Source organism: Talpa occidentalis, unplaced genomic scaffold (assembly GCF_014898055.3).
Source record: "Talpa occidentalis isolate TD23 unplaced genomic scaffold, MPIMG_talOcc4v2.1 talOcc4.7, whole genome shotgun sequence".
Taxonomy (NCBI): Eukaryota; Metazoa; Chordata; class Mammalia; order Eulipotyphla; family Talpidae; genus Talpa; species Talpa occidentalis.
This window is the reverse complement of record NW_023605083.1, coordinates 39,258,990-39,273,949: the sequence shown is the minus strand read 5'-3', so window position 1 is coordinate 39,273,949 and position 14,960 is coordinate 39,258,990.

The window sequence follows — 14,960 nt, the reverse complement described above, 5'->3', positions numbered from 1 at the left end:
TCCCCCACGCGGGAGACAGACATTACCAAGTACAGTTTTCAGAATAGCTCAAGGCACAGAGAGGGCTGCATACTGAGTGCTTGGCCCCCTCTCCTAGGTCACATGCTGCCACCTTTCCCAGCTTGGGAAACTGCCCACTTCCACTTTCTATGAGAATTTAAGCTGGGTGCTTCCCCCCTCTCTGCCACTCTGCTTTTTCCAGAGCCTGGTGTGGTCCATTGTCGCGCATCTGGGGAGAAGGGCAGCCACACAGCTCTTTGGTTCTGAGCTCTTTGATTATAATCCCCAGTGTACACATGCGTGGAATTATCTAACCTATCATTTCCAACTCCAGCAACTTCTCCCAGGCCAAGAGAGGTAAACCTCTGGGTCTGTGTCTCCATGGAACTGGAGAATATTATATCTGGGTGGAGGGAACATTAGAGAATATTTATCTTCAGGTTAGAAAAGGGGAAGCTGAGGCCAAAAATGCAGAGAGGTTAGCACATTTGGCCCCATGATTGCTCCATTTGGTGTTGAAGAAATCCATCACCCAGGCTGTCAACAGAAATAATACAAAATAACAGTGTGATGATGACAGAGATAACAATATTACATCAGAAGATCAAGCAAATTCCTAGTGCTTTGTTTTGCATGCATGAAGACTGCTCAGGCTGTACTGTCCAGGCACAACTCAGAGACTGCAGGTTCGCTTCCAGACCACTGCAATCAAACAAATATGGAAATTAAATGACTCACACATTTTTTTTCTTTCAGTGCACTCAAAATTTATGTTTGCACTTTCCTGCAGTCTATTAAGTGTGTAATAGCATAAAGTCTTAAAAGACAATGGACATACCTTAATTTAAAAATACTTTATTAAAATTTTATGCTAACCATCATCTGACTTATCAGGAGGTACAGGAAGCATCTTCTGCTAAAGGTGCAGATAAGTAAGAAGGTGCAGATAAGAAGAATGCGGAGGTTGGAGGAAGACAGGTCTAGAAAAGGAAGGTGTCTGTTACATGTTTCAGCCTGAGCCCCTCAGTGAGCCAGCTTGAAGCAAGTCACAGACTGTTTATAATTTCCAGGAATGTTGTAAACCATAGCCTGCAATAAAAATTAATTTATATGAACCTATAATTAAATAAATTATAAAGAAAAGCTCAGTGCAAGGAAAGGGTGTGTTCGTTTGTTTTCTTCAATATATCCCAGTGTCAAATGGTCCTTGGAACAAAGCAGATACTTAGCGATTTTGCATTGTATTAATTCATCAGGAAATGGGTTTGATCAGATAGAGTAAGTTGGGTGCCTCGGATGGAATCAGGAGAGGATTGCACTTGGCTTTCCAAGAGCTGCCCGTCCTGGTCTTTCCTGCATGCCTGGGGCTGGAATGGGTTTGCCCGATATTTTAATAACTGACAATATAGGTCCAATGCAATTACTGACAGCTCACTCATGAAACCTACAGTTTATATGTTTCCACGTCATTGGGTTCCTGGCAGGCACGATTCTGTAATTGTGTCCCACAGATGCCAGTGAGATGCTGAACAGCATGAGCTTCAGTGAGGGTCACTGATTCTAATGTCCCCTCCATCCAGCCTCCCAGGTAAGATTTCCAAGAAAATTACAAAAGCACCCAGGTGCCCTCCCTCATTCTGCCAATCTGTCTGCTACAGCCACACACAGCTGACATACAACAGCGGCACTCATGTAATCAAATGAAAATTGCCTCACTTTGGGGAGACTTAGTAAAGAACAAAGCCGTTATTTCAATGAAGTTTCACAACCATTATCAAAGGCACTGTCTTCAATTTTCAAATAAATAAACAGACTCAGCAGAGGTAAGTAACCTGCTTCTGGTTCCACTGCTGGGCGAGTGATAGGCTGGGGTTGGAAGCCAGGTCTGTTTCCAAAGCCCAGGTTCTTCCTCCCATCGAAAAGCAAGAAAGATGAGAGAGAGCAGGTCTTGCCCACACCCCCTATTCAGGATTGGGAACAATTTATTTCATCTTGACCATGTTAGGGCCTGACGTTAGGCTCTTTCCCGTACACTCATTAAAATGTTTGAAGACAACTCACTTTTTCTTTATATGGAAGGCATTTGGAGTTGTTTAAGAAATATAGAATTATTTTAAGAAAGACTCTAAATAGTTGTGCTTCACAAGTAAAAAGAAAATCCTAAAACCCCTTCTCTCATACACACACACATAAAATCTTGAAGTGGTGCTATCTTTGTCCTTTCTTTCTGTACCCACATAAGAAGTTCATGGGTTCTGGTTTGTCCCTACTCCTTGTGTACTTACTGGTTTCCCCAGTACCAATTGCGTCAAGCCCTGTGATTGGGGCTGAGGACACAGAGAGGCATTGGTCATACACTTGCTCTTTGCAAGGCCTGTGGCCAAGGAAATAGGAGGCTGCGAGATAGATAAAGCTCTGGGTGAGGAGGAAGAGAGGCGGGGCACACAGACAGGGGTCAAGAAGACCACAAAGGAGATAGTGAGCCAGTCTTGGAGGATCCCTCAAGTCATTTAACTTCTCTGCGGCTCAGTCTCCTTGTCTGATAATATCATTCACCTCAAAGAGTTGCAGGAAAATGAAATGAATTTATTTATGTCAACTGCTTGCTGCAAACCCTGGGGTGTAAAAAGTCTCTGTCAACAATAGCTGGTATTACTGGCCCCCCACAGGTAATGGCATGTAAGGGGTTAAGATGAGTAAACATGTACCAATGTGTCTGGAAGGCAGCGTACAGAGTTAGTAACAGACAGCAACAGGACAGTCATGCTCACCAGCTCTTACTCTGGGGATGATTTCACAGATTTCTCAAATTGAAATTTCTCTTACTCCCAGTTCACAGATAGAAAAAGCGAGGCTCAGGGCCTCCTCAGTGGCACAGCAGTTGAGCGCTGGGCTGCAAAGCTGCCCGCAGCCTCTGCAGTGCCGGTTCCATCACCAGCCTCCGGGTGAGGGTCCCTCATGGCGCACAGACCTCTCCTGCCATGCCCGCTGCTCCCCTCAGCAGTGTACTTCGTCAGTCTGCCTGTTCTGCTCCCTGCTTTGGCTCTGGTGAATTCTCTCACCCTCCCGTGCTTCTGACTGTACCCAGTGCTTGTATAAACAAATAAATAAATCTTTAAAAAAGAAAAGAAAAAGCGAGACTCAGAGAAGTGAGATTGCTTGTTTGTGTTGCACAACTGGGAAATGACAGAGCTGGGACAAGGACCCAGATTGCAGTAGCAAGCCAGTGCCTCCTGGGTAGGGCTGAGAATAGGACAGGCTCAGGGATGGGCATCGGGAAGCTGTGAGGGGCTCTCAGGCAGGAGACTGACACTGTTGGGGCTGGATGAAGAAGTTTCTGCAGAGGGGCACAGGGCCCACAGGCCTCTAAGAGCTTGCCTGCCAGGGATTTAGCAGGCAGAGCTAGCTTTTGTTCTAGATGAATCAGCCCAGCTGTTTCTGAAAGCCCAGCCCCACTCTTCTGGGCTCAGCAGACCACAAGGCATTCAGCTGTCCCCACAGGTCACCAGTGGGGTGGGAGGGAGCGGTACTTTGTCCGCTGGACTGCACAGTTTACAGAGAGTTATATTATCACAACCCGGAACAATGAGCTTTTCAAACAGTCCCTGTATCTTGTGCCCCAAGTTGTAGTGGAAACACAATCAGCCCAGAAATCATTACCTTCTTTGGAATTTGGAGAAACCACACACACACACACACACACACACACACACACACACACACACACACACACACACCAGCTGATTGGATTAAGGTTTGAGTGAAAAGTTAATCTCCCTCCTGGGCTTGGCACCTCCTTTTGTGCTTCTTTTTCTTTCGTCTCCCCTTTCTCTTTTCTCACCACCGTCTTCAGCACTTTGCTGGGGTCCAGATAGACTTGCCCGGGGGAACTGGAGCATGGACTTCACTCCTTGTCATGCCTCTGTCTTGCAGAATGATTCCAGACAAGTTACTCATTCCTTGAGCCTCCATTGTCTTTTTTTTTTTAAAGACAAATTTTTTTTCAAAGATTTATTTATTTATACAAGAACCGGGATACAGGCCAGAGATGTGAGGGATGAGAGGATTCACCAGAGACAGAGTGGGGAACAGAACAGGCAGATTAACTGAAATACACTGCTGAGGTGAGCAGCGGGCAAGACAGGAGAGGTCTGCCGTGCCATGTGGGTTGCTCTGCGGCTGGCGGGGATCAAACCGGCACTGCAGAGGCTGCGGACAGCTTCACAGGGCTGCGCTCAACCGGCTCAACCACCTGAGCCACCAGAGAGGCCTGAGCTTCCATTGTCTTATCTGCAAACTAGGACAATAAAAATAACCGTCTCTAGAAGAGGTCACACTTGATTCATAAAACCAGGAGTTTTTCTAGCCCCTGCTTCTGCTGCACTGGCCAGAAGGTCTTCCTGTCCTAAGGAGAGTCAGCAGGCACCTGTCTGGTGAGACTGCCCTTCAAAACCTTAGGCTTTAGGTTAAGTCCCCCTAGGCGGTCTTGTTTTCCATCTGCAATTTGTAAGAATGTCTCCAAAAACTCACCAGGCATATAGAATTACTTCAGTTCTTTTTCTCCTCAAATGGAAACTACACCTTGAGAAACAAGGCTTGATTATTAGCAAGAAGCAGTTTCCTGATGGAGCTTTTGTCTCCTCCTGAATGCCCCCCAGGCTCTGAGGCCCAAATAGCCCAGCAGGGAGGGGGTGAGCTCACACCCACACCCAGCAGTCTGGAGTTTTGCTCTGGAATTTTGCTTTCTCACTGCCACACAGTCCTGCTGCTTCACCCTGACCTCTGACAGATGGCCCTGCAGGTGCAGGTGTTCCAGGTAGGAGCCAGGGGTCTCTGGGCACTGTCCAGCTCCCTCAGTCTTAGCCAGACCTGGTGCTCAGTTAAGAAACACGGCTATTCGCCATGATACCTGCCAGCCAGGAGCTCCAGATCAACATTTGTCTGCAGATCCACCCTGAGTAACTCCAAACCTCCCTCTTATTTGTTTCCAGATGGCCTACCCATCCCCCTGCAGGGATGAGGGAGCATCCTATAGGTAGTTAAAGGTGAATTAATTACCCAAGAGGCATTTCAAGTTTATCATTCTCTAGAGCCCCAAAGAAAAGCAGTTAAATCCTCAGTAGATAACCTGTGGCTTCTTTTAAAGTGTGTAACTTGATCATGGCACAAAATGCCATCATTATCGTCCAGTTTTAGGGGACCCATGAAAGCTCCAGGAACCTTATGTGCCAAGAGCCACGGATTAGTAAGCTCTACATTTTACCACCATTCAAATGCCAAGTTCCTTTAGCCTGGCCTTGGTGGCCAGCCAAGATGTGATCTTGCTTTATCTCCCCAGCCTCATCTTATCCCTCTCACCTCAATCCTATACAACTCTGCCACTGAGTCACCTGATAATCCCCTAGCAGATCATGCTTTCTGTCACCTTGATACTGACAAGGCTTTGCACCCTAATTCTTTTCCCTGCAATTGCCTATCTTAACATTCCCTGAGCCTTCCCTGTATCTTCAGTTTGGGGGGCAGAGACCACGTTTTCTTCATTATGATGCTCCCAGTTCCCAGCAAAGAACCAGCCCCCCAAAAAGAGAGTAGTAAATGTGCATGAAAGAATGAAATGACTAAAGAGAACTAACACAAAGGCAGGATGAACAATCAAATACAGAAAATTCCAAGTAACTTTTCTGAAACAACCAGTTGATAGCTCTAATTTTCACTATTTGAAATAAATGTAAGACTCCTCTTTGAATTCTGCTTGTTTGATTGCTGGAAAAACAAATTATAATGGAGTCGGTCAAGGCTAACCTTAAAAAACAATCACCACAGAAATCTAATGACCAGAGTAGCCTTTGAATGAATAGGCAAGACATATCAATTTACATTAATTAGTAAGGCTAAGATACCCTCTCAAAATGTCTGCTTCCTTAACCTTGTTTTGTATCAAATATCACCCCCTGGTTTTTCCAAGTTTCATATTTTAAAAAGTTGGATTCACTGTAACACTGTAGCGTGTGTGTGTGTGTGTGTGTGTGTGTGTGTGTGTGTGTGTGTGTGTGTGTAAAAAGGAAACTGTTTCTTGTCTACTACTACACAAAATTTTCCTTTTGACACTAAATCATGGGGATTTTCCCACACCCACCAATTCTGTGACATTCAGTGAGTGTCGGACAATTCAGTTGAGTCTGACATGAACTACCCAGATCCCATAAGTTAATGGCTCAGTCCTGCTTGAGTGTCCCAGCCCCCACTTCAGACACCAATAGCCAGACCTCCGGTGCTTCTGAACAACCAGCTATATAAATCAGGGGTGTCCACGACCCCCTCCTCAGGTTTGATAATTTGCTAGAATAGCTCACAGAACTTGGAAAACAATTCACTTACAAGGTTGCCAGTTTATCATAAAAGGATATAACTCTGGGGCAGCCGGATGGAAGAGATGCATTACACAAGGTAGGAGCAAGGAGTTTCCAGGCTCTCTCTGCGTCACCACCACTCTGCACCTCTCAATGTTCAGCAGCCCCGAAGTTCTCCAACAGCACAGATATAGATATGGGGTTTTTGTGGAGGCCTGGTCACATAGCCATTACCAATGATTCCTTTTCTAGCTCTTCTCCCCTTCCTGTGAGTTTCTAATCCTAGCCTTTCTGGGGACCAGCCCCCATGCTGAAGGTCTCCCTGAGTCCACCAAGAATCTCCACAGCAAAACAATAGTGGCTCCCTCCTATCACCTGGGGAAATTCCAAGGGATTTAGGAGCTTGGCTCAGAACTGGGGTCAAAGACCACCTATAGAACAAGAGATGTTCTTAATACCTTTATCACTTTGGAAATTCAAAGGCTTTAGGAGTTCTGGCCAATAGCCAGGAACAAAGACCAAACAATGTATTTCTAATCAAATCACGATATCAGATTTTGTTCCACAATACTTACCTGTTTAAATACATACCTGTCTTGTTATTAAAAATGCAGTAACTACTGAAATGTCGTAACAAAATCTTTAGTTTTAAATAAACTAGCCATATTTCTCCCATTCTCCTAAAGTCAGGACATGGGCCCTGACTTAGGACTGATGATAATCAGAAACTTCAAACCCAGGACTGTCCTGAAATGCTGTGACCCTTCCCAGGTCTTCCTGTTTTTATACAATCGTCATACTCACATTTAAATAATTATACACTGAGTGTTTTCCCCTTGTTATCTTATTTAACAAACATTTTTCCAGGTTGTGATACTGTCTTCATATTTCCCCTGTAAAAGCCATACATCCTCCAGAACCTTCATTTTCTCACCTCATCTCCAGCAACACCTCCCCCAGAGCTCTGAAGTTCATCAAGCTAACGGAAGGAGGCATTCTACTGGGTGAGAGCACAGGCTTTGGGGTCACACACACATCTGTGGGATCCTGGCTCTGCGATTTCCCTGTTATATTGTTTTTGCAAGTTACTCATTGTTTTTGATTCTCAGTTTTCTCATCTGTAAACTGAAAACAAGAGAACTGGTATAAGATTATTAGAGATTTCTTTTTTAAAAAATGCATGTGTAATATTTAGCCCAGTGTCTGACACATAGTAGCAGTCATTGCCACTATTATTGTGGCTGTTGGTGTTATTTTATTGCACTTTGCTTGTACATAGACTTCCAATATCATCAGTAGTTAACCTTATCAAATGCTCTCTTATTTCCCACTCTTACAGCTAATTCTACAAGGTACATCCTCAGGCATACATTTTTATTCGTCCCAAAACAGCTCTTTAGATTAAACTTTCACAAAGAGTCATCAGGGTTGCACAGGTTTCCTTCTCATGCCTGGAATCTTCAAGGACCTCATCTTCAGAATGGCTTCTCTAACCCCCAAAGAGGGTGACTGTCCCTGGTTCTACCTCACCTAGGACACACCATTTCTCTCATATGCACTTCTAAGTCCTTTTCCTTCAATCCAGTTTCCATGTGGCCCCAGAAGAATTTTTCTAGAAATACATGTGGGAAAACTGAGTCTCTTAACAGCTAGTGAGAGTGTACATTACTGCGAGCCCCAAGAAGGGCCTTTGGAGTATTTATTCTCTTTGATCCAGTAATTACAGGAATTTTTTTCTATAGTTATACTTTTTAAAATGTGCAAAATTGCATCCCTGCAAGGTGATTAGGACAACATTGGTTATAATAGCAAAAATGGGAAATCACCTAGATGTCCACCCGTAAGGAATTATTCAAAGGAGTGATGTAATAGACATACCCAGGATGGTGAGACTATAGTGCAAACTACGGAATAGTGAAACTCCATACACTAAAACAGGGGCAGCCTGTGGGAACTTGTATTATTATGTGCCTCAACTATTCTGTGTCTTTGCCTTGATTATTCTTTGCTTTGACTATTCTGTGCCTCTCAGTGTGCAGAAACAGGGAAAGTTGATAAGGAACCTCTCAGGGCAAAAGTCCCGTGTGAGGATCTAAACCTGCTGAAAACAGCATGTGCAGAAACAGCAATTGGTGTTATGGCTAGAGTAGCATAAATACAGAGACTTTCCTTGACTTTCTCCTTATTTCTCAACCTTGGCTGGGGCTAGCTGGTTACGCATCCCCTATACACTTGTGCATTCTTCGTTTGCCTGCTTGCTTCTTTAATCTTTTTACTTTCTGTCTGATTCTAAATAAAAACGAGACTGCCCTTGGAGCTGGGCTGCACATTCTTGGTGTAGTCCCTCTAGGCTCTCACTGTTCTGCGCATGGGCTCTGAGTAATCCATTTTCATCCCCCGCCACACGTTGTAACCAGACAGCACCCCCAGCCATGTCTATACTTTTAGATGAATAAAAAGCAAGCTGAAAAGCAGCATGCATGGGATATCAGCAAATGTGAAAGAAATTTAAAAGGGGGAAAGACTTGATATGTATATTGGCTTACACTTGTATAAAACACTTTGGAAAGACACAGAAGAAACAGGAGGCACCAGTCATCTCTTGGGAGAGTATTGGTGGCTGGTGGCTAGTAGATGGGGACAAAAAGATTTTTCTGTGGATACCCTTTGCTGCCTTTGATTTGTAAATGATCTGAATGCAGTTTCTATTCAAAATAGAGCAATAATGGAAAATACATGCTGTGGAGACACAAAGATTGCAGAGCGTGCATATTGCTAAAGGGATGGCCGAATAATTCATCTTCTGGAGAAAATTGCTCTTGTGTTGGGGAAGAAATCCTTGCAAGGGATTTTAGCTGTTGTTGTGCAAAGCCAAAACCCATAGCCTCAGCTGGAGAAGAAAGTTTAAAACCCTGGGAAAGTAAAAAATGACCTCTGAGGCCTCCCTGGTGGTGCAGGGGTTAAAGTTTCAGTGCTATCAAGCTATCCAGACACTGCAGCATGAGTTTGATCCCCACCTAGGGAGCTGACCCACATAGCTCAACAGACCTCTCCTGTCTCGCCCGTGGCTCCCCTCAGCAGTGTATTTCAGTAGATCCACCTGTTCTGCTCCCCACTCTGTCTCTGGTGAGTCCTTTCATACACACACACCCCACCCCACACCTCTGGCCTACACCCCAATTCTTGTATGCATAAATAAATAAAAATAAATCTTTTTTAAAAAAGATGACCTCTGTGTGTGAAGAGGCAGTTCTGATGTCAAGCAATTCTTTACCTCCAATGGGATAGAGCCCAGACGCCGGAGTTTGGTGCACTGGGAAAAGGGGGTCATGAAGAAAAGAAAGAGAAGGGACTCAATAAGAATGTTCTTCCAGGCCTGGGCCGGCTGCCCACAATGGAATAAAGCTGAAGGCCTTTAGAGGAAGTGGCCCTTGCTTTGTGGGGAGAAATAACTTGCTATTCTGTGAGCGTGGCAACAGGTGACAGCTCAGACTGTTTATACCAAAATAGTTTGGAGCTGTCTCCCTTTCTTTGCCTCCTCACCACTATCATTTCCTCCATTATTGTGCAGTTGGGATGTTGTTCTCCCCACTCTAAGGAAAGGGAATTTTTCCTTTTTTTCTTTTGAGGTTAGTGTGTACGAGTTGCTGATGGCCAGACTCTAGATCAACTAGGTTATCGAGTTGTCTGTTAACGAAGTAGAGAAAAGTAGAGGCACTAGGAGAGAGAAATAGGGCAGGACTAATGAGGAGGCAGGAAAGGGAGAAAAATAGATTTCCTCAAAACCAGAGGCCAGAGAAAAAGAAGAGGAGAAAGTGATCAGGAGGGACCGTTTGAACCCTGCTGGGCTGGGAACTAGTCTGGAGCATTTTACCAAAAAGGAGGACCAGGTGCTCGATGGATCCAGGGTCATGGAAATAGCCAAAAGGGCCACCAAGGGCTCTGCTGAGGCAACAGGGAGCAGGGGGAGAACTGAGTCACAGTCATAGATGGCTCAGCCATGACCAGAGAGAAACCCTGTTGCCTGCACTAGCCTGTCCGTATCCACTGCTCCTGTGTGGGCAGCTGGTCAAAAATCACTCCTTTACCATCACTAACTCACTGGATGCCTGCCCAGCTGGAGAGGTGCCCGCCCCATCCACCCATACAACGTCAACATGAGCTTGCCCTGCGGCACCAGACAATGACTGTCAACAGCCCAGAGCCAGGGAACGGATCCCTGGAGCCAATGAGTGGAGAGAAGAAAGCTCTGGGCATCTGTACTTGGTGCGGGTGGTGAATGAGGGAAGTCGGAGCTGAACTGAATGAGCTGGAACAAAACTACCTGAGAGGAAATGGTGGTTAATAACATGCTGCCCAGAGATGGAGACAATCTGGCAGCATCTGGCAAACCTGACAGTATTGCTCATCTGCTGAAGAACTTTCCAGGCCCACTCTCCAAGCCAGAAAGGTTAAGGGAGAACTTGCTTCTTGCTTCTTTATGTCTCAGCCTAAAACTGATACGTGGTTTTCCTTTGGGGGTGCGGGGCATGTGGTTCCCTCCAACAGACTGGGAAGTGGGGGAGGGGTGGATATCTGGTGAGCACACATACCTTCAAGACCCTTGGTGATGTGCCCCAAGGATCCCCACCAGCTTCATTTCCTGCCACTGTCTCCATCCCAACTCATAATCCACCTCTGATCCCAGGAGTCTTCTCTCAGCTCCCATGCCTGTCATTCACCCCATTTGCTCCAGCTGGTTCCCAAATAGACAAGCTCCTTTTCTACCTTCCCCATGGGCCAAAATTCTACTTTTCCTTTAAAGCCTGGCTCAGATGCCACTTCCCCATTCCTGAGCCCTCAGGTCAAACTCAATAGAACCCTTCTCAGGATGTCTCAGGTTTTTTTGTTGTTGTTGTTTAGATTTTTTTTTTTATACATACAAGAACTGTAGGGCAGAGATGCAGGAGGTGGGGGTGTGTGTGAGAGGATTCACCAGTGTCTCAGGTTTTTTGTACTTAGATTAGCATGGGCCCCTGGGAGGTTACCTCCTGGAATCTCTCACAGTGCCTGACATGCACCAAATATTTGTCAAATAAATGCTTTTACTTCAGAAATTTTCAAACAATACTTTGTATACCTCTCTCCACACCCAGCCACCCAATCCCAAAAGACTGTGAACTCTGGATAACACTGATCAGATATTATTCATCTCCCTTTCCCCATTACCTGCCAGCACTAGGAAATTTTTCAGTAAATGTTTGGGGGCAGAATTGATTCATCTTATATTTAATTTTTACTAAAGATTCAAAAATTGTTAATGGGTATTTGGAAAATGAACATGGGCTCTGTGTGTTCTATTTTAATTTAAAAGTTTACTTAAAAAGTATCTAGAGGGCCTCCCCTGGTGGCACAGCAGTTGAGTGCTGGGCTGCAAAGCTGCCCGCAGCCTCTGCAGCACCAGTTCGATCCCCGGCCACCGGCGAGGGTCCCACATGGCACAGCAGACCTCTTCTGCCACGCCCACTGCTCCCCTCAGCAGTGTACTTCGTCAGTCTGCCTGTTCTGTTCCCCATTCTGGCTCTGGTGAATTCTCTCACCCTCCCGCACTTCTGACTATACCCAGTGCTTGTATAAATAAATCTTTAAAAAAAATTTTTATCTAGAGAGTAAACTGCACAGAGGTACTTCTAGAAGATTCAATCATTGGTGTGTGTATTTTGTGATAACACTTGTAGAGGAAAGTGTTAAAGTTCTTTTGGGAGTAGTAAGAGTGTCAGAGCTAATTAAAGAAATATCCTGAATCAGCTGAAATCAGGGTGGGAGAAAATGTAGGGAATATGCAGCTCTCTTTACTTTTTTCATTCTGTTTCTCTCTGAGCACCTATTTCATTCTTCTTACTCACTAAAAACCAGCCCTTTCTACTACTCAAAAAACAGCTATTTGAAACATCAGCCAACAAGTACTTAGTTTCCTGCTCCTTTCAGGAGAGCAGCACCCACATTCTTTGGTCCAGTATCCAAACCCTGGAAAAGGGCTCTGACTGGCTAGATTGATCACATGCTCACTTGGCCCAGTGACAGGTGACCACAGTGGAAAGTCCCCAGGCTGACACACATGTTGGTTTCTCCCCACGATCCTCATTACAGAGGACCCAGACACCAGAAAATAGGCTGGGAACAATAAGCAACTGCTGCTGCCCACTAAAATCAGGAGCAAGGAGAGGCATTTTCAGATATTATATAACCATAAAATTATCCTCTGAAAAGAACAGATGATAAGGAAGGCACAATATTTGGGAAGGAATAAAATAGCAAGAACCACTTCATCATTACTCCCTTGCGGCCCTTATATGTCATCTGCATATTTCTCTATGGCCAAATCTATCTCCAGAATCTCTTAAGAATTAGCTTTCCCAGCCCCATCTGCATTGCCTCAGATCATACCTTGTCATCTTTGGTCTGAACTGCTGCAGCAACTTCTTAACCAACCTCACTGCCTCGGCCTCACCTCATTCCAATCATCCACACACTAGGACTTCGAAGTGGTCTTTCGTAATTGCACAATCCTGCCCTTTCCTTACTGAAAATTCTTCAATGGTCGTCATCACCTTCCAGACTTCTTATATCAGCCTTCAAGTCCCTCCTTGATTTAGCATCAGCTTCATCTGCTCTCCTTCATGCCTGGACACCAGGACTTTGACCCTGACCCTCCCCAGCAGCAAGCTGTGCTTTCTCATCTTCTCAAGCATTGGCTCCCTCTGTTCCCTCTCCCCCAGATGTTCTTCCCATAATCTCTGCCTGCTAATGCCACTTACCCTTCAAGTCCAGTTAAGTGTCCTCTCTCCCTCTGTGAGGCCTTCACATTGTATCCAGTTGTAGAGCTGGATACATCCGTCACCTCTGCTGTGTTCTATCAGAGTCATCGCTGTGTTCCCTTTATCACTGAGTCCTCGCTTCCAAGATGAGGACCTGACACACTGCAAGAATCAACCAACGCTTGTGGAAAGCTCAGAGGAGGGAGGCAAGGAGAAAGGGAGCAAGGAAGGAAAGAGGCAGGGAAGGTGCGGCTTGTGGAAAGCACCAAGGGATAACACCTGTTCCTCCATCCATCACTAACTCGCACAGGTTAAGGCACTTCACTGAAATCCAGTCCGCTCCTTTGTAAAGTAACATCTGTCCCTCCGAACGCACAGGCTTATTGGAGATCAAACAAGAAAAGAATATAAAACTTTATTCGTTTTTACACAGATATTAAGTATTAGGAATTGGCCACTGTGTAGACTTCTCCTAACTAACTGCCCTGCAGTCTTGCTGACCACCTTTGGGGGTCCGCACCCCCTTGTAGAGGCGGGGCCAAAGAAGTAGCTGTTATTAGGTTGTATCCATGACTCATCATCAGAATCTTGTGGGTCAAGTGGGGTTGACATTGGGCTTCATTAGGATCACAGTATAACAGGTGAGTGAACTTGAGGGAATTCTATTTCATATACTTTGGTACTGATTTTAAATCCTGGTGCTCTTTTCCTCCTCCTGGTATGTCACAACCACTGGCTATTATTACTAACTTAAATTCAAATCCAAATTTTTCTTCTGGATCAGTTTAACTGGGAAATAGCTTGAACCTGACATTGCAATGGGAGGCCATGAAAACAGCTTCAATTTGCAACTACTGAGCTGTGTGAATCAGGATCTTCTCGATGCTGTGTAAGCAAAATAGAAGGCTGGGGGTAATGGAAGTCTACATCGATGGAAGGCCCCAGTTGTCATGTTGCACTGCTCTGGCAGGCCAGGTGGTGAGAGGTGGTGCAACATGGGACAAATGTGGGGCACAAATGTGGGGCACAAATGTGGGGCACAAATGTGGGGCAGCAGTGAGGCCAGGATCCCCTCCTGTGAGAAGAGATGAGCCCTCAAGTGCTGGTACAGCCTTTCCCCCAAGTGCCACAGCCTGAGCACCTCTGGCCTGACTGGTTCCCTACTCCTTGGGGACTGCACTGACCACTGAACTTGAGCTTGCCTTCGTGAAGACCAGGTGGCAGCCAAATCTCCTCTCATCTACCCACGTCCCATGCTATTTTCTGCACTGCACGTTTACTTTCCCTAGTCAACCCAAGCAAAACCTGCCCAGATCATCACTCTCACAATCTTTGTATTCATTCTAGGAGTCATGCTCTGGCCTGACTCAACCAAACCTCTATTGTTCTGCTGCCCAGTTGCCTCCCACCCCCGCATCTCTGGGAATGGTTCTTCCCACCCCCTCCATTCACACGCACACCACAGGATCCACAAGCCCTTTTGCACATGCTTAAACTCTAGCCATGATGGACATAGAAGTGGGTGCTTCCCCTCGACAGGACAATCCCTGCTCCCAGTGCAAGTGATCCCTGCTTCCAGAATTTTTGGAACTGCGTCTGGGGGGAAAAAAATCACTTTATCTGGAGGGCTGAAATTGAGTGTAAAAAACCCAGAAACTATGAGTGTCCACATTCTCCATGAGGTGGACTAGAAAAAGGAGAAAGCTGGTATGCAGCAAGATAAAGCAGTTATTGGTGGTCATAATTATGCTGAGCAGTAGAGAGGAAGCATGGAGAAGGAACGCTGAGGGACTCACATTTTTAACTGTTTCTC